This window comes from Rutidosis leptorrhynchoides, chromosome 1, assembly GCF_046630445.1.
Source record: "Rutidosis leptorrhynchoides isolate AG116_Rl617_1_P2 chromosome 1, CSIRO_AGI_Rlap_v1, whole genome shotgun sequence".
Lineage (NCBI taxonomy): Eukaryota > Viridiplantae > Streptophyta > Magnoliopsida > Asterales > Asteraceae > Rutidosis > Rutidosis leptorrhynchoides.
The window spans coordinates 348,965,730-348,993,481 of record NC_092333.1 but is presented as its reverse complement, the minus strand read 5'-3'; positions in this window follow the sequence as shown (position 1 = coordinate 348,993,481).

The following is a 27,752-nucleotide window of genomic DNA, read 5'->3' as shown; positions in this document are numbered from 1 at the left end:
ACTATGTTCTAGTGATTACAAGTTTAAACCTTCGAATAAGATAGCTTTATATGTATGAATTGAATGATGTTATGAACATCATTACTACCTCAAGTTTTCTGGATAAAGCTACTGGAAATGAGGAAAATGGATCTAGCTTCAAAGGATCCTTGGATGGCTTGAAAGTTCTTGAAGCAGAATCATGACACGAAAACAGTTCAAGTAAGATTTTCACTCGAAATAAGATTGTTATAGTTATAGAAATTGAATCAAAGTTTGAATATGAGTATTACCTTGTATTATAAAGATATCTTACTGTAAATAAGAAATATTTCTTGAGGTTGGATGATCACTCTACAAGATTGGAAGTAAGCTAGCAAACTTGAAAGTATTCTTGATTTTATGAAACTAGAACTTGTAGAATTTATGAAGAACACTTAGAACTTGAAGATAGAACTTGAGAGAGATCAATTAGATGAATAAAATTGAAGAATGAAAGTGTTTGTAGGTATTTTTGGTCGTTGGTGTATGGATTAGATATAAAGGATATGTAATTTTGTTTTCATGTAAATAAGTCATGAATGATTACTCATATTTTTGTAATTTTATGAGATATTTCATGCTAGTTGCCAAATGATGGTTCCCACATGTGTTAGGTGACTCACATGGGCTATTAAGAGCTGATCATTGGAGTGTATATACCAATAGTACATACATCTAAAAGCTGTGTATTGTACGAGTACGAATACGGGTGCATACGAGTAGAATTGTTGATGAAACTGAACGAGGATGTAATTGTAAGCATTTTTGTTAAGTAGAAGTATTTTGATAAGTGTCTTGAAGTCTTTCAAAAGTGTATGAATACATATTAAAACACTACATGTATATACATTTTAACTGAGTCGTTAAGTCATCGTTAGTCGTTACATGTAAGTGCTGTTTTGAAACCTTTAGGTTAACGATCTTGTTAAATGTTGTTAACCCAATGTTTATAATATCAAATGAGATTTTAAATTATTATATTATCATGATATTATGATGTACAAATATCTCTTAATATGATATATATACATTAAATGTCGTTACAACGATAATCGTTACATATATGTCTCGTTTCAAAATCATTAAGTTAGTAGTCTTGTTTTTACATATGTAGTTCATTATTAATATACTTAATGATATGTTTACTTATCATAATATCATTTTAACTATATATATAACCATATATATGTCATCATATAGTTTTTATAAGTTTTAACGTTCGTGAATCACCGGTCAACTTGGGTGGTCAATTGTCTATATGAAACCTATTTCAATTAATCAAGTCTTAACAAGTTTGATTGCTTAATATGTTGGAAACACTTAATCATGTAAATAACAATTTTATTTAATATATATATAAACATGGAAAAGTTCGGGTCACTACAGTACCTACCAGTTAAATAAATTTCGTCCCGAAATTTTAAGCAGTTGGAGGTGTTGACGTATCTTCTGGAAATAAATGCGGGTATTTCTTCTTCATCTGATCTTCTCGTTCCCAGGTGAACTCAGGTCCTCTACGAGCATTCCATCGAACCTTAACAATTGGTATCTTGTTTTGCATAAGTCTTTTAACCTCACGATCCATTATTTCGACGGGTTCTTCGATGAATTGAAGTTTTTCGTTGATTTAGATTTCATCTAACGGAATAGTGAGATCTTCTTTAGCAAAACATTTCTTAAAATTCAAGACGTGGAAAGTGTTATGTACAGCCGCGAGTTGTTGAGGTAACTCAAGTCGGTAAGCTACTGGTCCGACACGATCAATAATCTTGAATGGTCCGATATACCTTGGATTTAATTTCCCTCGTTTACCAAATCGAACAACACCTTTCCAAGTTGCAACTTTAAGCATGAGTATCTCTTCAATTTCAAATTCTATATCTTTTCTTTTAATGTCAGCGTAGCTCTTTTGTCGACTTTGGGCGGTTTTCAACCGTTGTTGAATTTGGATGATCTTCTCGGTAGTTTCTTGTATTATCTCCGGACCCGTAATCTGTCTATCCCCCACTTCACTCCAACAAATCGGAGACCTGCACTTTCTACCATAAAGTGCTTCAAACGGCGCCATCTCAATGCTTGAATGGTAGCTGTTGTTGTAGAAAAATTCTGCTAATGGTAGATGTCGATCCCAACTATTTCAGAAATCAATAACACATGCTTGTATCATGTCTTCAAGCGTTTGTATCATCCTTTTGCTCTGCCCATCAGTTTGTGGATGATAGACAGTACTCATGTCTAGACGAGTTCCTAATGCTTGCTGTAATGTCTGCCAGAATCTTGAAATAAATCTGCCATCCCTATCAGAGATAATAGAGATTGGTATTCCATGTCTAGAGACTACTTCCTTCAAATACAGTCGTGCTAACTTCTCCATCTTGTCATCTTCTCTTATTGGCAGGAAGTGTGCTGATTTGGTGAGACGATCAACTATTACCCAAATAGTATCAAAACCACTTGCAGTCCTTGGCAATTTAGTGATGAAATCCATCGTAATGTTTTCCCATTTCCATTCCGGGATTTTGGGTTGTTGAAGTAGATCTGATGGTTTCTGATGCTCAGATTTGACCTTAGAACACGTCAAACATTCTCCTACGTATTTAGCAACATCGACTTTCATACCCGGCCACCAAAAATGTTTCTTGAGATCCTTGTACATCTTCCTCGTTCCAGGATGTATTGAGTATCTGGTTTTATGAGCTTCTCTAAGTACCATTTCTCTCATATCTCCAAATTTTGGTACCCAAATCCTTTCAGCCCTATACCGGGTTCCGTCTTCCCGAATATTAAGATGCTTCTCCGATCCTTTGGGTATTTCATCCTTTAAATTTCCCTCTTTTAAAACTCCTTGTTGCGCCTCCTTTATTTGAGTAGTAAGGTTATTGTGACTCATTATATTCATAGATTTTACTCGAATGGGTTCTCTGTCCTTCCTGCTCAAGGCGTCGGCTACCACATTTTCCTTCCCCGTGTGGTAACGAATCTCAAAGTCGTAATCATTCAACAATTCAATCCACCTACGCTGCCTCATATTCAGTTGTTTCTGATTAAATATGTGTTGGACACTTTTGTGGTCGGTATATATAATACTATTGACCCCATATAAGTAGTGCCTCCAAGTCTTTAATGCAAAAACAACCGCGCCTAATTCCAAATCATGCGTCGTATAATTTTGTTCGTGAATCTTCAATTGTCTAGACGCATAAGCAATCACCTTCGTTCATTGCATTAATACACAACCGAGACCTTGCTTTGATGCGTCACAATAAATCACAAAATCATCATTCCCTTCAGGCAATGACAATATAGGTGCCGTAGTTAGCTTTTTCTTCAATAACTGAAAAGCTTTCTCTTGTACATCCTTCCATTTAAATTTCTTCCCTTTATGCGTTAATGCAGTCAAGGGTTTTGCTATTCTGGAAAAGTCTTGGATGAACCTTCTGTAGTAACCAGCTAGTCCTAAAAACTGGCGTATGTGTTTCGGAGTTTTTGGGGTTTCTCATTTTTCAACAGTTTATATCTTTGCCGGATCCACCTTAATACCTTCTTTGTTCACTATGTGACCGAGGAATTGAACTTCTTCCAACCAAAATGCACACTTTGAAAACTTAGCATACAATTCTTCCTTCCTCAATACTTCTAACACCTTTTTCAAATGTTCACCGTGTTCTTGGTCATTTTTGAGTAAATAAGTATGTCATCAATGAAAACAATGACAAACTTGTCAAGGTATGGTCCACACACTCGGTTCATAAGGTCCATGAACACAGCTATTCCATTAGTTAAACCAAACGGCATGACCATAAACTCGTAATGACCGTAACGTGTTCTGAAAGCAGTCTTTGGAATATCATCTTCTTTCACCCGCATTTGATGATACCCGGAATGTAAGTCAATCTTTGAATAAATAGACGAGCCTTGTAGTTGATCAAATAAGTCGTCGATTCTCGGTAGTGGGTAGCGGTTCTTGATGGTAAGTTTGTTCAACTCTCGGTAGTCGATACACAACCTGAATGTACCATCTTTCTTCTTGACAAACAAAACAGGAGCTCGCCACGGTGATGTGCTTGGTCGAATGAAACCACGCTCTAAAAGTTCTTGTAATTGGCTTTGCAGTTCTTTCATCTCGCTGGGTACGAGTCTGTAAGGAGCACGAGCTATTGGTGCAGCTCCTGGTACAATATCTATTTGAAATTCAACGGATCGATGTGGGGGTAATCCCGGTAATTCTTTCAGAAATACATCGGGAAATTCTTTTGCGACGGGAATATCATTGATGCTTTTTCTTCAGTTTGTACTTTCTCGACGTGTGCTAGAATAGCATAGCAACCTTTTCTTATAAGTTTTTGTGCCTTCAAATTAATAATAAGATGTAGGTTCGTGTTGCCCTTTTCTCCATATACCATTAAGGGTTTTCCTTTTTCTCGTATAATGCGAATTGCATTTTTGTAACAAACGATCTATGCTTTCACTTCTTTCAACCAGTCCATACCGATTATCACATCAAAACTCCCTAACTCTACTGGTATCAAGTCAATCTTAAATGTTTCGCTAACCAATTTAATTTCTCGATTCCGACATATATTATCTGCTGAAATTAATTTACCATTTGCTAATTCGAGTAAAAATTTACTATCCAAAGGTGTCAATGGACAACTTAATTTAGCACAAAAATCTCTACTCATATAGCTTCTATCCGCACCCGAATCAAATAAAACGTAAGCAGATTTATTGTCAATAAGAAATGTACCCGTAACAAGCTCCAGGTCTTCCTGTGCCTCTGTCGCATTAATATTGAAAACTCTTCCGCGGCCTTGTCCATTCGTGTTCTCCTGGTTCGGGCAATTTCTAATAATGTGGCCCGGTTTTCCACATTTATAACAAACTACATTGGCATAACTTGCTCCGACACTACTTGCTCCGCCATTACTCGTTCCGACACCATTTGTTCCTTTCGTTCTATTAACCCCTGGTCCGTAGACCTCACACTTCACCGCGCTATGACCATTTCTTTTACACTTGTTGCAAAATTTGGTGCAGAACCCCGAGTGATACTTTTCACACCTTTGGCATAGCTGCTTCTGATTGTTGTTGTTGTTGCGGTTATTATTATTGTTGGGATGATTGTTGTAGTTGCTATTGTTGTTGTTGTTGTTATTGGGCCGTTTGTTGTAGTTGCGATTGATGTTGCGATTGTTGGGATAGTTGTTGTGATTATTGTTGTAATTGCTGTTGTTGTTGTATTGGTGATTCTTATCACCGTTTTCCTCCCACTTTCTTTTGACTTGCTTTACATTGGCCTCTTCAGCAGTCTGTTCTTTAATTCTTTCTTCAATCTGGTTCACTAGTTTGTGAGCCATTCTACATGCCTGTTGTATGGAGGCGGGCTCGTGTGAACTTATATCTTCTTGGATTCTTTCCGGTAATCCTTTCACAAACGCGTCGATCTTCTCTTCCTCATCTTCGAACGCTCCCGGACACAATAGGCATAATTCTGCGAATCGTCTTTCGTACGTGGTAATATCAAATCCTTGGGTTCGTAACCCTCTAAGTTCTGTCTTGAGCTTATTGACCTTGGTTCTGGGACGGTACTTCTCGTTCATCAAGTGCTTGAATGCTGACCACGGTAATGCGTAAGCATCATCTTGTCCCACTTGATCTAGATAGGTATTCCACCATGTTAACGCAGAACCTGTGAAGGTATGCGTAGCGTACTTCACTTTATCCTCTTCAGTACACTTACTTATGGCAAACACCGATTCGACCTTCTCGATCCACCATTTCAATCCGATCAGTCCTTCGGTTCCATCAAATTCCAAAGGTTTGCAGGCAGTGAATTCTTTGTAGGTGCATCCTACATGATTTCCTGTACTGCTAGATCCAAGGTTATTGTTGGTATGTTGCGCAGCCTGTACTGCGGCTATGTTTGAAGCAAGAAAGGCACGAAATTCCTCTTCGCTCATATTCAAGGTGTGTCGAGTAGTCGGTGCCATTTCCTTCAAAATAGTCAAATGAAATGAGTTAATCATATAGAATATCAAGAGTAGTCAATAGTATTTTGTAGCGTAATATGAACTTATTTATAAAAGCACTTTCTTCATATTAGCGTTTTATACTCTTTAATTCGGGTAGTACCTACCCGTTAAGTTCATACTTAGTAGCTAACATACCATTTCAACTACTACAATTCTATATGAAAAACTAATCACAAAAAAAAATATCATATTCAAACCTTTATACAATAACTTGCAAACTTACAATACCGCTTTTTTCACATATAGCATGAAATATAGCACATAAAACTTTGATACAAAGTAGTTGCGAAGATAATTCTAGTTAATAAATAAGGCGTTCGGTAAAGGCAATAAAGACACGTAATTCATACATCCAGAAACAAGTCATGCATTCTGGTTTTACTAATACCACTTCCCATCCTTGGTTTTGTGGAACATAACCGTTGTGACCGATAGTAAGACAATGTGTTGTAACGTCGTCAAAAGGATGAAGGTTACATAATAACCAACAGTCTCGTAATAACGTAAAAACCCCATTTCTTACCCCAATTACCTACTCCGTCACTTGTGGGAACGTTTTGTTTAATAGTTGTAGCCCGATGTTCTTGTTCTCACTTTGGTGAGAAGAGAACATTACTAACCCGTAAGCATAACATGCTTCTTTATGTTGCATGTTAGCCACTTTTGCTAAATCACGAAGTCCTATATTCGGATATATTCAGTCAAAATAATTTCTTAACCCGTTGCGTAAAATAGCATTTAGGTTCCCCGCAATATATGCGTCAAAGTAAACACATCGTAACTTATGGATTTCCCAATGTGATATCCCCCATCTTTCGAACGAAAGCCTTTTATAAATCAAGGCATTCTTGGAACATTCTTCGAATGTCTTACAAACTGATCTCGTCTTAAATAGTTGTGCCGAGGAATTCTGACTGACTCTAGACAAGATTTCATCAATCATGTCTCCGGGTAGGTCTCTTAAAATATTGGGTTGTCTATCGATTTTGTGTTTTTATACTGTAAAATATACAAGAGTTAGATTCATAAAAAAAAATACTTATTAGTACACGCAATTTTTACATATATCATAAAGCATAAGCACACTATATTACATATATTACACCACACGAATACAACTATCTTATTCCGACTCGCTCATTTCTTCTTCTTCGATTTTGGTTCGTTCTGCCAAGTTTCTAGGGATATACGATGTTCCCCTAATACGAGCCGTCGTTTTCCACATTGGTTTAGAAAAACCTGGTGGTTTAGAGGTTCCCGGGTTATTGTCACAACTTAAGAAATACGGGTGTTGATGATACATATAAAGTTCATCGGGTTTGGAATCAAATTTCTCTCAAATTTCTCTATTTTTATGCCCTTTCCCTTATTGTTCTCTTTTGCCTTTTTAAATTGTGTTGGGGTAATTTCTATAACATCATCGGAATCCTTGTCGGGATCCGATTCATCGGAGAATTTGTAATCCTCCCAATACTTTGCTTCCTTGGCGGATTCACCATTGACCATAATTAACTTTGATCGGTTGGTTGAGGATTTTCTTCTACTTAACCATTTTATTATTTCCCCCACTGGTTCTATTTCTTCTTCCAGTTCCGATTCTTCTTCCGGTTCCGACTCTTCTTCCGGTTCCTCTTCGGGAACTTGTGAATCAGTCCACGAATCATTCCAATTTACATTTGACTATTCATTATTATTAGGTGAGTCAATGGGACTTGTTCTAGAGGTAGACATCTATCACATAATATCAAACGCGTTAAGAGATTAATATATCACATAATATTCACATGTTAAAAATATATAGTTTCCAACCAAATTTGTTAAGCAATCATTTTTCAAGTAAACACGGTCGAAGTCCAGACTCACTAATGCATCCTAACAAACTCGATAAGACACACTAATGCAAAATTCTGGTTCTCTAAGACCAACGCTCGGATACCAACTGAAATGTCCCGTTCATATTGATTATAAACGTTCCATATTAATTGATTTCGTTGCGAGGTTTTGACCTCTATATGAGACGTTTTTCAAAGACTGCATTCATTTTTAAAACAACCATAACCTTTATTTTATCAATAAAGGTTTCAAAAGCATTACGTAGATTATCAAATAATGATAATCTAAAATATACTGTTTACACACGACCATTACATAATGGTTTACAATAGAAATATATTACATCGACATATGTTTCTTGCATGCAGTTTTTACATAATATCATACAAACATGGACTCCAAATCTTGTCCTTATTTTAGTATGCAACAACGGAAGCTCTTAATATTCACCTGAGAATAAACATGCTTTAAACGTCAACAAAAATGTTTGTGAGTTATAGGTTTAACCTATATATATCAAATCGTAACAATAGACCACAAGATTTCATATTTCAATATACATCCCATACATAGAGATAAAAATCATTCATATGGTGAACACCTGGTAACCGACATTAACAAGATGCATATATAAGAATATCCCCATCATTCCGGGACACCCTTCGGATATGATATAAATTTTGAAGTACTAAAGCATCTGGTACTTTGGATGGGGTTTGTTAGGCCCAATAGATCTATCTTTAGGATTTGCGTCAATTAGGGTGTCTGTTCCCTAATTCTTAGATTACCAGACTTAATAAAAAGGGGCATATTCGATTTCGATAATTCAACCATAGAATGTAGTTTCACGTACTTGTGTCTATTTTGTAAATCATCTATAAAACCTGCATGTATTCTCATCCCAAAATATTAGATTTTAAAAGTGGGACTATAACTCACTTTCACAGATTTTTACTTCATCGGGAAGTAAGACTTGGCCACTGGTCGATTCACGAACCTATAACAAATATGTACATATATATCAAACTATATTCAAAATATATTTACAACACTTTTAATATGTTTTGATGTTTTAAGTTTATTAAGTCAGCTGTCCTCGTTAGTAACCTACAACTAGTTGTCCAACGTTAGATGTACAGAAAAAAATTGATATATATTATCTTGAATCAATCCGCGACCCAGTGTATGCACGTCTCAGGCTAGATCACAACTCAAAGTATATATATTTTTGGAATCAACCTCAACCCTGTATAGCTAACTCCCACATTACTGCATATAGAGTGTCTATGGTTGTTCCAAATAATATATACACATGGGTCGATATGATATGTCAAAACATTTGCATACGTGTCTATGATATCCCAAGATTACATAATATATTAGAATACATGTATAATACAATATAAGTTAGCTAGGATATGATTAATATAGATTTGTTACCAATTTTCGCGTTGCTACAACAAGAAATATTATCCAATCTTGTTTTACCCATAACTTCTTCATTTTAAATCCGTTTTGAGTGAATCAAATTGCTATGGTTTCATATTGAACTCTATTTTATGAATCTAAACAGAAAAAGTATAGGTTTATAGTTAGAAATATAAGTTACAAGTCATTTTTGTAAAGGTAGTCATTTCAGTCGAAAGAACGACGTCTAGATGACCATTTTAGAAAACATACGTCCACTTTGAGTTTAACCATGATTTTTGGATATAGTTTCATATTCATAAGAAAAATCATTTTCCCAGAAGAACAACTTTTAAATCAAAGTTTATCATAGTTTTTAATTAATTAACCCAAAACAGCCCGCGGTGTTACTACGACGGCGTAAATCCGGTTTTACGGTGTTTTTCGTGTTTCCAGGTTTTAAATCATTAAGTTAGTATATCATATAGATATAGAATATGTGTTTAGTTGATTTTAAAAGTCAAGTTAGAAGGATTAACTTTTTTTTGCGAACAAGTTTAGAATTAACTAAACTATGTTCTAGTGATTACAAGTTTAAACCTTCGAATAAGATAGCTTTATATGTATGAATCGAATGATGTTATGAACATCATTACTACCTCAAGTTTTCTGGATAAAGCTACTGGAAATGAGGAAAATGGATCTAGCTTCAAAGGATCCTTGGATGGCTTGAAAGTTCTTGAAGCAGAATCATGACACGAAAACAGTTCAAGTAAGATTTTCACTCGAAATAAGATTGTTATAGTTATAGAAATTGAATCAAAGTTTGAATATGAGTATTACCTTGTATTAGAAAGATATCTTACTATAAATAAGAAAGATATCTTGAGGTTGGATGATCACTCTACAAGATTGGAAGTAAGCTAGCAAACTTGGAAGTATTCTTGATTTTATGAAACTAGAACTTGTAGAATTTATGAAGAACACTTAGAACTTGAAGATAGAACTTGAGAGAGATCAATTAGATGAATAAAATTGAAGAATTAAAGTGTTTGTAGGTGTTTTTGGTCGTTGGTGTATGGATTAGATATAAAGGATATGTAATTTTGTTTTCATGTAAATAAGTCATGAATGATTACTCATATTTTTGTAATTTTATGAGATATTTCATGCTAGTTGCCAAATGATGGTTCCCACATGTGTTAGTTGACTCACATGGGCTGCTAAGAGCTGATCATTGGAGTGTATATACCAATAGTACATACATCTAAAAGCTGTGTATTGTACGAGTACGAATACGGGTGCATACGAGTAGAATTGTTGATGAAACTGAACGAGGATGTAATTGTAAGCATTTTTGTTAAGTAGAAGTATTTTGATAAGTGTCTTGAAGTCTTTCAAAAGTGTATGAATACATATTAAAACACTACATGTATATACATTTTAACTGAGTCGTTAAGTCATCGTTAGTCGTTACATGTAAGTGTTGTTTTGAAACCTTTAGGTTAACGATCTTGTTAAATGTTGTTAACCCAATGTTTATAATATCAAATGAGATTTTAAATTATTATATTATCATGATATTATGATGTACGAATATCTCTTAATATGATATATATACATTAAATGTCGTTACAACGATAATCGTTACATATATGTCTCGTTTCAAAATCATTAAGTTAGTAGTCTTGTTTTTACATATGTAGTTCATTATTAATATACTTAATGATATGTTTACTTATCATAATATGATGTTAACTATATATATAACCATATATATGTCATCATATAGTTTTTACAAGTTTTAACGTTCGTGAATCACCGGTCAACTTGGGTGGTCAATTGTCTATATAAAACCTATTTCAATTAATCAAGTCTTAACAAGTTTGATTGCTTAATATGTTGGAAACAATTAATCATGTAAATAACAATTTCATTTAATATATATATAAACATGGAAAAGTTCGGGTCACTACACCTTGTTCGAAAGATCATAGATTTAACGTTTACGAGAGCGTTGTGGCTTAGCCGTGAAATACTGGAAGTAGAAACTTCTCAATGACTATCACAGCAAGAAAGAGATGATGTTTGTAGGGAGATAAGTTTCGTTCTTGCACGGAGAAAGAAAATAAAGGTGATCTAAACATATTGGAGAGCAATACGAAAGTTTTAATAATAAGCTAAAGTAATTTTTGAAAAGTTGTGACGTTTGATGTGTCAATATAAATGAAGCAAAGCTATTAGTAAGACTTGAGTTATGTACAACACGTATTATTTTACGTGAGATAATTTGAACATTACTGAAAAAAGTTGATTAAAAGAATGTTTAATTTGATAAAACAAAGGTAAATTGATAAAAATGATAAAGTGTTTATATAATTAGTGAAAGTAATTTTAGAGGAGGTGACAAAATGATGTTCATAGTAAAACTAGGGTTACGTAAAATTTTGTAAAGTAATTCCGATTTAATCAAAGTGGAAATTTGTAGAAGCGAAAATATAATTTGATATGTACTAGTCAAAGTACGTAAAGTTAAATTTATGTATAAGATTTTATAAATCACATAAGTGAAAAATCATTTTTATAAATTCCGAGATAGTTTGAAAATAAAGACTAGTGTAAGAAATCTTTCAAAAACAGGGTACTTGTATTTAAGAGTTTATTTGTTTGAGAAAAATTGATTGAAGATTTTAAATATTCCAGAGGATAATTGTGTAATAATTGTTTCAAGGTAGTGAAAACTAATTAATTGACTTTTGTCAGGGCATGAGTTCTTGGACTCAAAATGTTAACATTAAAGTAAGAAGGAAGATAAGGTGATTATCATCAAATGAGTAAATCCCTCGGATTTAGAGTTATGTATGAAAGAACTTCAAATAAGATTTGCAACTTTGAATCGTTCGAGTGGTAGTGAGAGTTCGAGAACTTGGCATGAATAATATGGCAGTCGCATAGACAAGTATAAATAAATGCTAAAGCAGTGAATTTCAACTATGTAATGATCGTTTGAATTCAGCCTTAGTTGGTCTGAGAGGAGGATACGTTAAAGTATGATGGAATTATTTCAATTGTTACAGCAGTTTTTCAGATGTGATGAGTTTAGCTCAAGCCACAACTTGAGATAGTGTATTTCACCTTTGATTTTCGAGTTGACAACGATCGATTATTGTTTGAGTATGACACCATTACTTTCATGGTGCCAAGTAGTCTAATTATAAGTAGATGTACGAGTACAGAAGTTTCTTAACTATGATAGTTAAAACGATACACGTATGGAGGTTCCATTCTTCAAAAGATTATGCATATGAGATATTTATCATCTCGACATAGATAATGTGATATTGGACATAGAGTTTGTAATACCGACGTTCGAGGGTTCAAATGACATGGGTTTTTGAAATTCATATGAAAATTTACACCGAAAGTGTAATAACAGAGAGGATTTGGATATAACAAGTGATGATTAAGTATCAATGATCAGGAGATATCCATTTAGGATACATGAATGTAAAATTTCAAGATTCGATTGTTTACAACTTTTATGGTACATGAAAGTTTGTTAAATGAGTATGAGATAGATATATAGTTTGATTACAATGAGTTCTTTATATCTACTAATATCAAGATGATCATTTTTCTCCTTTCATGCCCTTGCATTTTTGAACAGATAGCTTGAGAGTTTTCTTTGATTCACTTTCTATTCCATATGATATTGGAATATTTCTATGAATTACCGTAATATAATCACGTTGGCCACCGTCATTATATTTCACTAATTCATATTTCCATTTCAATATCACTCAATGAGGTCAGGATATGTGATCAATGATGATTTCTAATATAGTGTGTTAAGGATAGCATTAATCTTAGCTGGATCGACAACATGTCGGTTTTAAGCCAAAACTTGCACTTAGAAAAGTTTGCGTAGAGTTGGTCTTTATCTTAAGAGTTCAAGAATGAATTTACAAATGTTGCTCACGTCCTTTCTCACCCTTGGAGCAGATCGAAATGTCATCCATGAAAACAGTTACGAATTTGTCGAGTTATGGTTGGCTAGTTTTAAGTTGCAGTCTTTATAGACTTGGTCAACTTTCATATCTTTGAAAGTTATGGAAGTTGTGAAAGTTATGGACGTAGTCAAACGAGAAAGTTATGAAACATCGTGGTAGGAGTTGGTGCAGTTGGACGAACCATGATTCTTCACTACATAAGGGTGTATAGAAGTTTGATAAATCTGATAGGTCATAAGTTTGAAAAATTTTAAGCAGGATAAAGATAAACGAAACACTTTATATTATTAAGAACGAGCCATTAAATAAGCCTTTATTACGCGAGTTGGAAATAGGAATAGTTTAGGCAAAGCCTTTACATATATAGGAAATTGAAAAAAAAAGTAACTAGGAAATATTAAGATTGAAGTAGTCTTCATATTCCTTCTTCTCGTCCTCAACCTTCTTCATAAACTTCTCAACTTTCTCATTCTTTGCCTTTTGTTTCTCATGCAGGAACTCGAGATTATCATAAAGATTAGAAACACCATCGTTGATTACATGGTACTTGTAGTCCCTTATAGAAAGTTGATTATTCAAGCGGTTTTGCTCCATCTTCAATCTAAGTTCAACATCTTCTCTTAGGTAGGAGAGAGACTGCTTCCCCCATCGGGCATTTCTATCACTTTCATATTTCACCAACTTTATCTCTTTCTTTAGTTCAGCATTTTCCTCCATGAGCTTCTTGATTGCTAGATCTTTTTCCTTCATTTGAACATCGATCCTTGCAATATGGCGAATTAAGGCATCGGTAATTTTTCAAAGATTCATGATCTCGTACTTGGCATCAACTTCGTCGTAGGAAGGAGATCGGGATCTTTTCTTTGACGGGCCAGTTTCTTCAAGACGTTTCCTCTTGTCCTTATTTCTCGGGGTTGAATAGTATTCAGGAGACACATGTGAATTTAGAATAGTATTTGGGCTAAAATTTAGTGAGGGAGGACCACCAAAGCCATAAGGTGGGCTTTGGATTGGTCTTTCGGTGGAAGACCTTTCAGTATCTTTTTCGGTTGGCTCGAAAAGAGTCATTTTGTTCGCTCGATGAAAATTAGACATCCTTACAATAGGAAAGAGATTTCGATCAGTTTTAAGATAAGAATGTAAATCATATGTTTTAAGATTACAAGACAATCCTAAGTGCTTTAAAGTCTAAGGCAGGAAAGGTTATAGTTTCCTAGATTGCTAAGGCACCCTAGCTAACAAGTAAGGCACACATAAAGATGCAATCCTGATTCTCTATAACAGCCTGGTTATGCTCTGATACCACTCTGTGACGTCCTCCAGATATGGTCTGGAAGAAAACATCACTAATATCAAATAAACCAACATATTATATTACGAGAACAATACTATATGATAAAAAACAGATTTTATTGATAACGCAGCGGAAGGAAAATAGAATGTCGTTACAAGAATTTAAATTACAATGATGTAAATGCAAGAATAATAAATGCGATAATTCTTGAGATCCTATGTCCAAGTAGCATCACATAAGTAGTAAGCTTGATCAATCAGCACCTGAGACAAACATGCTAAAGTGTTAACCAAAAAGGTAGAGTGAAATCATAGGTTTAACAAAAGCAGTTATCGTTGTTTTTAGACCACAAGATTTTTTTTTTCAAAAGTAGATCACACAGATCTTTAGTTGTCAAAGAAGATCACAAAGATCTTAAAAGTTGATCACGCTGGGATCAAAAAGTTATGCCACTTCGTGATATTTAGACTAAACGTTCAAAGTTTGCCACAATGACAAGTTGTGTCTATACTTGTCAGTATAATTCCATTATTAACTAATACAATGACTTGGTCAAATGTATCAGGGACTTTACTCCCGATAGGCCTACCCCCAATAATTAAGAATGCATTTAACGAGCAATAAAAAATATCATTGTAGGGACTTAGTCGGACATAGCCGGGTATAGCATAGTTTAACAGTTGGTACTTGTGTCTAAATTGTATATAGTAAAAAGCAGCATGTGTCTCACCCCAATAAGTTAAATAAGTTGCTAGCAATAAAGAGTGGGGCTATGAGTTCACCTTAGTAAGTAGATGAGAGAGTTATTCCTTGGAAGAGAAAGATAAATGAGTTGGATGATCGTGAGCCGAATGTCAACCTAATGACATTAAGAATAGTTTAGATGTTTTGCCCGAGTTAAAGATAAGTTTAAGTATGTATGTACTTAAGTATAGTTCGTTTTGCTAAGTTTCTATTCTTAGTAAGTTTCCATTTTTAGAAAGTTTCCATATTTAGAAAGTTGCCATTTATAGTAAGTTACTGTTGAACACTAGTGAGTTGTCCTTAATAAGTCTACCATTTATGAAGTGTGAAAGTAACTAAGTGTTTGATTACTATAGTCGGGTTGATATTGTGCACCATACCCAAACATCTATGCCACCGCATGGTCACTAGAATGACCAATTGTTACCGGTTGGCCCAGGATTTCTCGACCAAAATCTAAGTTTGGCATTCGAAATCCACAAGTGTCTCATAGTGGTACCAAGGATCAACCTAGGCCTTAAGTAGCGTTGAAGTTCGAGTAATCCTCACGCTATCGTGAATGACTATTGTAATCGTATGTTATACTATAAGTAGTATATTATAAGTGTTAGTAATATTGTAAGTGTTAAGTAGTAGTATAAGCGTATAAGTGTTAAGTAGTATGCAGTATAAGTAGTATTAGGGTTTTAATTAATTAGAGTAGTATTAAATATTTAGGTTTTAATAAATGATTAGGGTTTAGTATTATTTAATAGTGTTTAGGGTTTAGTAAAGTAATGATTAGGTTAAATGATTAGGTAATAGTTATTAGGGTTTAATAATTAATGTTTAGGGTTTAGGTAATATTAGGGTTTTAATAAATTAGGGTTAGGTTTAATTAGGGTTTTATTTTATTTAATATTTGTATATATGTAATATATATATATATATATATATATATATATATATATATAGTTTTTATTTTTTTATTTTTTTATACAAACCGTATGTATGTATATATATATAGAAAAAAATATATATTTTATATATATATATATATATATATATATATATAAACCGTATATGTATATATAGTATGTATATATCTTATTTCCATTTTTAAACATTAACAAATCTTTAGCAAAACTCTAGGGTTTTTAAGATTTAGCAAAAATCTTTTTTTTTTGTTAAAAAAAAATTCGGTATGAATATGTATATATATATATGCCGATTGTATATGTATATATGTATATGTATATTTTGTTACCATTTTTAGACATTAACATAATCTAGGTGAATCATTAGGGTTTTCAAGATATAAAAATTTTTTTATTTTTTTAAACCGTATGAATGTATATATATATGCATATTATATATATATTTTTTTTGTATATGTATATATGTTTGTATTTTCAAGATCATGAGTATGAATGAACAAGATCAAGAACATGCATGAATTAAATTATGTATTGAAAGAAAGATTTAAGAGTTAAGATCTTGGATCATACCTTATTAATGATGATGAAGATTAACAAGGAAACAAGACGAAAACTTGAAGATGAAGATCAAAGCACTCCAAAAATCAAGAACACCTTGAAGATCACGAAGAACACGATGAACACTATGAAGATTGCTTGAAGATCACTTGAAAATGGTGATGGTGGTGTTGGTGTGTTCTTGGCCAAAACCAAGAGAGAGAGAGGGAGAGAGAGATTGGTTGTTGAGAGAGGATTAGGAGAATTGTTTTGGTGCATGAAAAGCTTTAGCCTAGGCCACTATTTATAGGTGAGGCTAGAAAATTCTAGAATTAGGGTTTAGTTAGGAATACTTTGGGAACAAGTTAGGGTTTACATGGGAGGTAATGTGGGCCGATTTTGGGAGGGCAAAAGGGTAATTTTACCCTTAAAATTTCGGCTAGGGCATCATGGAATAAGTTTGGAACTTTTTCTGTTTTAGTCCTTATACTTTGGTTTAGCCTAGATAGCTCATTAAAGGTTTTAATTAAATTATTTAAAGGCTACAAGTTTTAGAGTATTATATTTTGTTCACAAAAGTTAATTAGCTTTTATTTTTCACCTTTTATTAACTTGTCAATTATTGTACAAAGTTGATTTATATGTTTTATAATTCTTAATACTTAACAATTATTGATTAAAGTTTAATTTTTAAGTTTTAATTATATTGTTTGGGCATTTAATATTGGAAAATATAGAATGGAAAAATGAGGGTCGTTATACTTGGGTTGTTGGTGGTACTGTTGGTGCTGGTGATGTTGCTGAAGCTGGTAAGTTTTGCACCATATTCTTCAAATTGATCACTCGAGCGCGAAGTTCGTTGACTTCTTCCATTTACTCTAGGATGATTGTCGTTCGGAATGAGCGGATGAATAAGGTTTAGAATTTTAGATAGAATATAATCGTGATGAGCTATCCTGAAAATGAGGCTAAAAATGGTGTTTTCGAATAGGTTGGTCGGTAAGTTCTTCAGGTTCTTCGCCAAGGGGTGAATTCCGTTGGTGGAAAGGATCGCCTTCTTCTCTCCTCCATTGATTAAGTCGACTACGAACCCATCCCCAATTCATCCAGAATTGATGATGGCTAATTGGTTGATCCATGCCGGTTACACTGCTTTCGGAGCTTAGGTGAATATCCATATCGGAATAGTTGTCGTAATCTGATGAACTCAAACTAGTTGAAGGATCCATCTCGTACGATCAGGGAATTGATTTTCGATATGAAATAGATTATAGGACTTAGAAATACATAATTTTCATATGTATATAAATTACCAAGATCCCATAAGTTACGGAGGAATCTTTAGAAGCTGTCAAGCAAAGTTTACAGAAACAGATACGCTAAGATACGATTTTATCTATACACTATCTATGCGATAGAGGTAGTAAGACGTGTCTAGAATTTAAGGATGATAAGCAAGTAATTTTCGACATGAAATGATAAGCAAAACTTTTGACATGCAGACACGGTTGAAGTCCAGACTCACTAATGCATCCAAATAACTATCAGTTAGACACACTAATGCAAGACCTGGTTTGCTAAGACCACTGCTCTGATACCAACTGAAATGACCCATTCATACCGATTATAAACGATTCACAATAGTTGATTTCATTGCGAGGTATTTGACCTCTAAATGATACATTTTACAAACATTGCATTCGCTTTTGAAAGACAAACTTTCATTACATCGAAAGTTGATAGCATGCATACCATTTTATAATATATCCAACTATAAATGATTTAATAATATTCTTGATGAACTCAACGACTCGAATGCAACGTCTTTTGAAATATGTAATGAATGACTCCAAGTAATATCTCTAAATGAGCAAATGCACAGCGGAAGATTTCTTTAATACCTGAGAATAAAAATGCTTTCAAGTGTCAACCAAAAGGTTGGTGAGTTCATTAGTTTATCATAACAATCACTCCCAAACCATCCAAGCTATTATGTTTTTCTGATTAATAAGCGTTTTACATTTATATAAACCGTTATAATCTGTTTCCTTAATTTTCATCTTCTATTATCATTATTGTTAACACTTATTTCCTTATGAGGTAAGGCTTAGTGTGTCAACAAGATACTAGAAGTAATCTAGCTTTAGTAGGGCAGAGTGTTGCCGATTGATTTTTACCCTTGGGAAATAATCCCTGCAGACCCGGTTCACAAGTGTAGAAACTTGTGAGGTGGCTTAATCAATCTGTCGTTCGTAGAGCGTAAAAGTGCTAGCCGGATGACTTCTAGTGAGAGAAAGTAGAGAGAGAAAGAGAGAGGTGAAGTCTCAGCTCTCAAAATTATCAGAATGTCTGAACTGTGTAAAATGACGACCCAAGGGTCTTTTTATAGCGTCAGATCCACCAGATCGCTCGGGGATACGTGTCAAATGATGATACGTTCTGTTACTTGTGATCTGAAATTTACGCTGAAGGTGGCGTTCTCTGGCCAGGGCTTCCGCGCTAGGCGGCCTTCAGGGCTTACGCATGATGGAGCAGCCTGTACAGCGAAGAACGCTGGATGGATAATTCCACAAAACTGTTGTTTCCAGTCTTCTTGATGCTACTTTTATGCAACCATTATGCCTTTTATGTGTGTATACGATAGGATACACCATTAAGTCCCCACAGTTTAATGACTTAAGCATTTGAAAAATGATTAAGTTGTTAAACTTTTAATAACGCATGCCAAACCAGCCTGTTCATTGCCCACTTGCATCGGGGATAACATTTTAGGCATTAAATGCAGACGAATTTTACTGACGCTGTTATGATTAATTTTTTACAGCTGAGATTTTCCACGCGTCTCCAGCTGTAAAAAGTGTTATTTCGTACCCTACGTTTAAACTCACCCATACACGTGTCTCAATCATGGTCATAAAAATTGCACCGATGAACCCCTATAAAAACCGTCATAACCCTTTTACCATCACTTTTTTACTTTTGCCAAGATCTAAAAAGCACATTTCTCCCCCAAATCTTCACCGCCTTCTTCAATCTTCAACTTTTTAAGGTTTGCCGTTTTCCAAGGTCAGTACACTCCATCTTACTACTATTTTCTTCTTGTTGGTATCTTTTACTGTATTATCATGGCTTCTACTCCAAGTACTGGCCAAGAACATGCAAAGCCTTCTTCCTCAAATACCGCAGACATTCAAGAAGTTAGCACGATGGCTTCATCATTGACAAGTGAATATTTTGATGGCTTAAAGATTGCCTTCCGCCATCTCAATCAATACAACCCTGTTCTTCCCACCAACAGAGAAACTGCTGACAACCCTCCTGAGAGGAAAATTACTTTATACGCTTTACAAATTACCCACGGCAACCTCCTTGTTCCCCTTACTAACTTTCTTCTTCGCCTTCTTAGATATTATAAGGCCTGTCTTAGTCAGATGCATCCCCATGGCCTTCAAAAAATCATCCTTTTTGAAATGTAATGTAATGCTATTAATATAAAGCCTCGCATTAAAGTTTTTATCTCTTTGTTTAGAATTCGCACAATTAGTGACTGCTGGCTTACTATTGATAGTAAGAAAAATAATCATTTTGTTGGTACGAATAGAGTTTCAAATTTGAAGGAATGGAAAAGTTCATTTTTCTTTGTTGATGAGACTGTTATTCCGGAGGAGTACTCCGTTGTCCGGGAATGGGGTGCTATTGATGCTGGTGTGGGAAAGGGTGTTAAGATTTCTCCCACAGAGCAGCGGATAGTAAATAGCTTGAAAGAGCTCCGCCTTCCGCCCAGATCATACGAAAGGTATGAGGGAATTCTTGTGCTGTGCAAAGTGAGTCAAGAATGGCCGAGCAATTCTGTGCCAGTACTCCGTGAGAAAAACCAGGGTAGGATGGGATATGATCATCCTACTGTATATAAATTAGGGGTGGTTAGTATTTGGTTTGAAACCGTTTAACCCGAACACCAAACCGAAACCAAACCGGAAAAAACCAAACCGAATTTGAAAAACGGTTTTCGGATCGAGTCAAAACCGAAACCAAATTTGAATTCGATTTTCGGTTCGGTGTTCGGTTTTGAAAATTCTGAATTCGGTTTAACCGAAAACCGAATTCAAAACCGAATTCAAAATTTTTATATATTTAATTTGTATATTTATCTTTTAATGTCATTATAATTTGGGATCCAATCAATAAAATAGTTTCTCACCAATATGACGATTTGGTAGCTCATATTATAATTATGTTACTCAAATTATTATGTTCTTCTTTTTAATAAAAGAAGCAGTAAACGTCATAATTAAGCTGTAAATATTAATAAATCATCGAATTCTTGATAATTAAATAGTATGTCATTGTTTTAGGTTGTAAATAACTAAGACATTAGTAATGCCAAAATTAAACTACCATCGTTCTCAAATTTTTCATAATATTTGGTTTTAACCGAAAACCGAACCAAATCCAAATTTGAATTCGGTTTTCGATTCGGTTCGGTTTCAACTTTGAATTCGGTTTTCGATCGGTTTTCGGTTTTGCCCAAAAAAATTTCAAAACCGAATACACCGAACAAACTGAAAACCTAACCGATGAACACCCCTAATATAAATGCATGTCTATTGTTTGTCACATTTGCTTATATTGCTGTTTATGTTTTTGCAGCCAACTCCGTGATGCAGGTTCGTTCTGCTCTCTTATTCGTTGATCTTGATGATGACGTAGAGGTCACTGCTCGTGACAAAACTGCTGAAGAGCTAGAGGCAGAGAGAGCTGCAGCTGAGTGGGAAAGATGTACAAAGATCTCAAGAAACACTTTTGGTGGCCGGGTATGAAAGCCGATATTGGTAGATACGTAGGAGAATGTTTGACGTGTTCTAAGGTCAAAGCTGAACATCAGAAACCATCAGGTCTACTTCAACAACCCGAAATCCCGGAATGGAAATGGGAAAACATTACCATGAATTTCATTACTAAATTTTCAAGGACTGCAAGTGGTTATGATACTATTTGGGTAATAGTCGATCATCTCACCAAGTCAGCACACTTTCTGCCAATGAGAGAAGATGATAAAATGGAAAAATTGGCACGTTTATACTTGAAGGAAGTTGTCTCTAGACATGGAATACTAGTCTCTATTATCTCTGATAGGGATAGCAGATTTGTTTCAAAATTTTGGCAGACATTACAGCAAGCATTGGGAATTTGTCTAGCCATGAGTACTGCCTGTCATACACAAACTGATGGGCAAAGTGAAAGGATGATACAGACCCTTGAAGACATGCTACGAGCATGTGTTATTGATTTCGGAAATAGTTGGGATCGACATCTACCGTTAGCAGAATTTTCCTACAATAATAGTTACCATACGAGTATTGAGATGGCGCCATTTGAAGCACTTTATGGTAGAAAGTGCAGGTCTCCGATTTGTTGGAGTGAATTCGGAGATAGATAAATTACGGGTCCGGAGATAATCCAGAAACTACCGAGAAAATCATTCAAATTCAACAACGATTGAAAACCGCCCAAAGTCGACAAAAGAGCTACGCAGATATTAAAAGAAAAGATATAGAATTTGAAATTGGTGAAATGGTCATGCTTAAGGTTTTACCTTGGAAAGGCGTTGTTCGATTTGGTAAACGGGGGAAACTAAATCCAAAGTACATTGGACCATTCAAGATTATAGATCGTGTCGGACCAGTAGCCTACCGACTTGAATTACCTCAACAACTCGCCGGTGTACATTATACTTTTCACGTATCGATTCTGAAGAAATTCTTAGCCAAAGAAGATATCACTATTTCTTTAAACGAAATCCAAATCAATGAAAAACTTCAATTCATTAAAGAACCAGTCGTGATAATGGATCGTGAGGTTAAAGAACTTAAGCAAAATAAAATACCAATCGTTAAGGTTCAATGGAATTCTCGTAGAGGACCCTAGTTCACCTGGGAGCGTGAAGATCAAATGAAACTGAAATACCCGCACCTATTTCCAGAAGATGCGTCAACACCTCCAACTGCTTAAAAATTTCGGGATGAAATTTATTTAACGGGTAGGTACTGTAGTGACCCGAACTTTTCCATGTTTATATATATTAAATGAAGTCGATATTTACATGATTAAATGTTTCCAACATGTTAAGCAATCAAACTTGTTAAGACTTGATTAATTGAAATAGGTTTCATGTAGACAATTGACCACCCGAGTTGACCGGCGATTCACGAACGTTAAAACTTGTAAAAACTATATGATGATATATATATGGATATGTATATAGCTAACATGATATTATGAAAAGTAAGTATCTCACTAGGTATATTAACAATGAGTTATATACATAAAATGAGACTATTGAATTATGAAACTCGAAACGATATATATAACGATTATTGTTATAGCAACGCCTTACTAAATAGATATGTATCATATTATGATATATTCATTGTTGGTGATTTGTATCACTAATATGATTTAAGTGTAATGGGATTAATATGTTAATAAAATAACCTTGATAAATATTGAACAAATTTCGGAAAGTGTGGAGTGCACACTTGTTTGAAGTTATCTTGAATATGATGGGGGTTCGGGGGCAGCGCCCCTGATAGTGGGGTCCAAGGGGTGGCAACCCTTGGCGGGGTCCAAGGGGCAGAGCCCCTGGCTGGGTTAATATCTCTTTATTAAAAATGTGTTAAAATTTGATTTAAAGCTTTCAACAACATTAAATGAGATCGTTAACTTAAAGCTTTCAAAAACAATACTTACATGTAACGACTAACGATGACTTAACGACTCAGTTAAAATGAATATGCATGTAGTGTATTAAGATGTATTAGTACACTTTTGAAAGACTTCAATACACATATCAAAGTAATTCTACTTAGCAAAAATGCTTACAATTACATTTCCATTCATTTTCATCAACAATTCTACACGTAGTCATTCAGTATTCATATCCGTATTATACACAGCTTCTAGATGTACTTACTATGAGTATATACCAATATGAACTAGCATGGGATTCCACTCTTGATTATGTCATGCATGACTTATCAAATTTAACTTCTACCATGAACTAGTCAACTAACTAGAACTCCTTTTAACCCCACTCACCACTCATCATTCACCACTCACCAATCAATCCATTTCACTTCCAATTCTCTTTCTAATTCTCTCTCAACACCTACACACACTTATGAACGAATTTTTCCAGTAAACTAATCATCATCTTCATCAAAAATTTCTTCAAGAATAAAGCTATAATCATCATAGGAAGAACACTTCAAAAACACTTCAAAAATCCTTTCAAGTTTACTAGTTTACTTCCAAGCTTTCTAATTCATTTCAAGTAATCATCTAAGATCAAGAAACTTTTTTTATTTACAGTAGGTTATCTTTCTTATTCAAGGTAATATTCATATTCAAACTTTGATTCAATTTCTATAACTATAAACTATCTTAATTCGAGTAAAAATCTTACTTGAACTTGTTTTTGTGTCATGATCCTACTTCAAGAACTTTCAAGCCATCCAAGATCCTTTGAAGCTGATCATTTCTTGTCACTTTCAGTAGGTTTACCTACTAAACATGAGGTAGTAATGATGTTCATAACATCATTCGATTCATATATATATAACTATCTTATTCGAAGATTTAAACTTGTAATCACTAGAACATAGTTTAGTATATTCTAAATTTGTTCGCAAACAAAAGTTAATCCTTCTAACTTGACTTTTAAAATCAACTATGCACATGTTCTATATCTATATGATATGCTAACTTAATGATTTAAAACTTGGAAACATGAAGAACACTGTAAAACCGGATATACGCCGTCGTAGTAAAACCAGGGGCTGTTTTGGTTTGGATAATTAAAAACTATGATAAACTTTGATTTAAAATCTATTCTTCTGGGAAAATGATTTTTCATACGAACATGAAACTATATCAAAAAATCATGGTTAAACTCAAAGTGGAAGTATTTTTTTTTCAAAATGGTCATCTAGACGTCGTTCTTTCGACTGAAATGACTACCTTTACAAAAACAACTTGTAACCTGTATTTCCGACTATAAACATATACTTTTTCTGTTTAGATTCATAAACTTAAGTTCAATATGAAACCATAGCAACTTGAATCACTCAATACGGATTTAAAACGAAGAAGTTATGGGTAAAACAAGATTGGATAATTTTGCTTGTTGTAGCTACGTGAAATTTGCAACAAATTTATACAAATCATAACTTAACTAACTTATATTGTATTATACATGTATTCTAACATATATTTTGTAATCTTGGGATACCATAGACACGAATACAATGTTTTGACATATCGTATTGACCCATCTATATATATATATATATATATATATATATATATATATATATATATATATATATATATATATATATATATATATATATCGGAACAACCATAGACACTCTATATGCAGTAATGTTGGAGTTAGCTATACAGGGTTGAGGTTGATTCCAAAATATTATATATACTTTGAGTTGTGATCTAGCCTGAGACTTGTATACACGGGGTCGTGGATTGATTCGAAATAATATATATTGCTTTATTTCTGTACATCTAACTGTGGACAACTAGTTGTAGGTTACTAACGAGGACTGCTGACTTAACAAACTCAAATCATTAAAATGTAATAAAAAATGTTGTAATTATATTTTGATCATACTTTGATACATATGTACATATTTGTTATAGTTCGTGAATCGACCAGTGGCCAAGTCTTATTTCCGGCAAAGTAAAAATCTGTGAAAGTGAGTTATAGTCCCACTTTTAAATCTAATATTTTTGGGATGAGAATACATGCAGTTTTATAAAGGTTTTACAAAATAGACACAAGTACTTGAAATTACATTCGATATTGGATTATGAATACCGAATATCACCCTTTTAGCTTGGTAGCCTAAGAATTAGGGAACAAACACCCTAATTGAGGCGAATCCTAAAGGTAGATCTACGGGCACTAACTCCCCCCATACTGGAAAATGGTATGCTTTAGTACTTCGAGTTATTAATACAGATGGATTTCTGTTTTGGGGATATTCTATATGCATTTTGTTAATGTCGGTTACCAGGTGTTCAACATATGAATGATTTTTATACAGATTAGATGAAATCTTGTGGTCTATTATTACGATTTGATATATATAGGTTAACCCTATAACTCACCAACATTTTTGTTGACGTTTAAAGCATGTTTATTCTCTGATGATTATTAAGAGCTTCCGCTGTTGCATGCTAATTTATGGACACGAGTTCGAGTCAGCATGCTTGTATAATAATGTTTAAAAACTGCATTCGAAGATTTAAATTGATGTGTAATATTATTATAAACCATTATGTAATAATCGTGTGAAAACGCTATATTTTAGATTATCATTATTTGATAATCGTCGTAATATTTTTAAACCTTTATTGATAAAATAAAGGTTATAGTTTATTTAAAAATCGAATGCAGTCTTTGTAAAACGTCTCATATAGAGGTCAAAACCTCGCAACGAAATCAATTAATATGGAACGTTTATAATCGATATGAACGGGACATTTCAGTGGTGGTGGACGAGCATGGTTGCAGGTTGGTTTAGATTGTTGTATTGGTGAGGTGATGCTCGATAGTTACACGGTGGTGAGTTTAGGTTGAAGAGGGTGGGTTTTATTATCTCTGCATCTACCATCTATATCTATATCTAAATGTCTTGTATATTATAATATATAGAAAGTTTAGATAGGTAGTGGAATGAATTGAAAACAAAATCAGTACTTTTTACTTTAATTATTTAAATTCAATTCAATAACACATGTCTAATAGCATAGCAGTCGAGCCTTTTAAAATATTTGCCGACAGTTTTTAACGGACTGTATTATATCGTGATTCATTGCTAAACAGTTAATATCTAAACGTCTTCCGAAAAATCCCCAATTTTTAAATTAAATATATTTATTTATTTTGGTCATTAAATGTTTGAAACCTGATCAAAAAGGTGCGTCTAATATTTATTTTTAATTCCAAGTAATCTGTACGAAGTATTAAAACCCAACCCTTCAAAGTAACAATATTTTTAATAATCCTAATTTTTATATAACTTAATTATGAATCAACGTTTATCTTGTTCTCATCATGAATTCGTATTTAGACTTGTTTAATATCAATCATAAAAATTGACATGTCATTCGAGCTCGATCCCAACTCAAAATTATATATATATATATATATATATATATATATATATATATATATATATATATATATATATATATATATATATATATATATATATATATATATATATTTTAAATTAATCAAATAGATTCTAAATATATTTTTAATAAAGCTGAAATTGATATAACTTATTTTCAGATCACTGTTTATTTTTAAGATCACATAAGTTGGAAATTAACTTGTCTAAATAATCATTGAATGTTAACGAGTGCTTCTAACGTTTACTAAATGAATTCGGAACTATATAAATTTATTCAATATACTTTATTTATATATATAGATATGTTTTAAATAATAATTATTATATATTGTTTTATTTTATATAGTTAATTCTAATATAATATATTTCAAATTATTATATATATATATATATATATATATATATATATATATATATATATATATATATATATATATATATATATATATATATATATATATATATACGTATCTATTTACAAGTAATTGTTCGTGAATCGTCGGGAATGGTCGAAGGTCAAATGATTTCATAAAATAGTTCAAAAATTTTGAAATTCAATTTATTAGACTTTGCTTATCATGTCGAAACCATATAAAGATTAAGTTTAAATTTGGTCAAAAATTCCGGGTCGTCACACTACTAACATTGGACAATTAAAATGAATTAAAATATTGATTATAACATATAAAACTAAACATTTCTTCAAGTTTGCCACTTGATTTCATCTTAAACCTCATTTA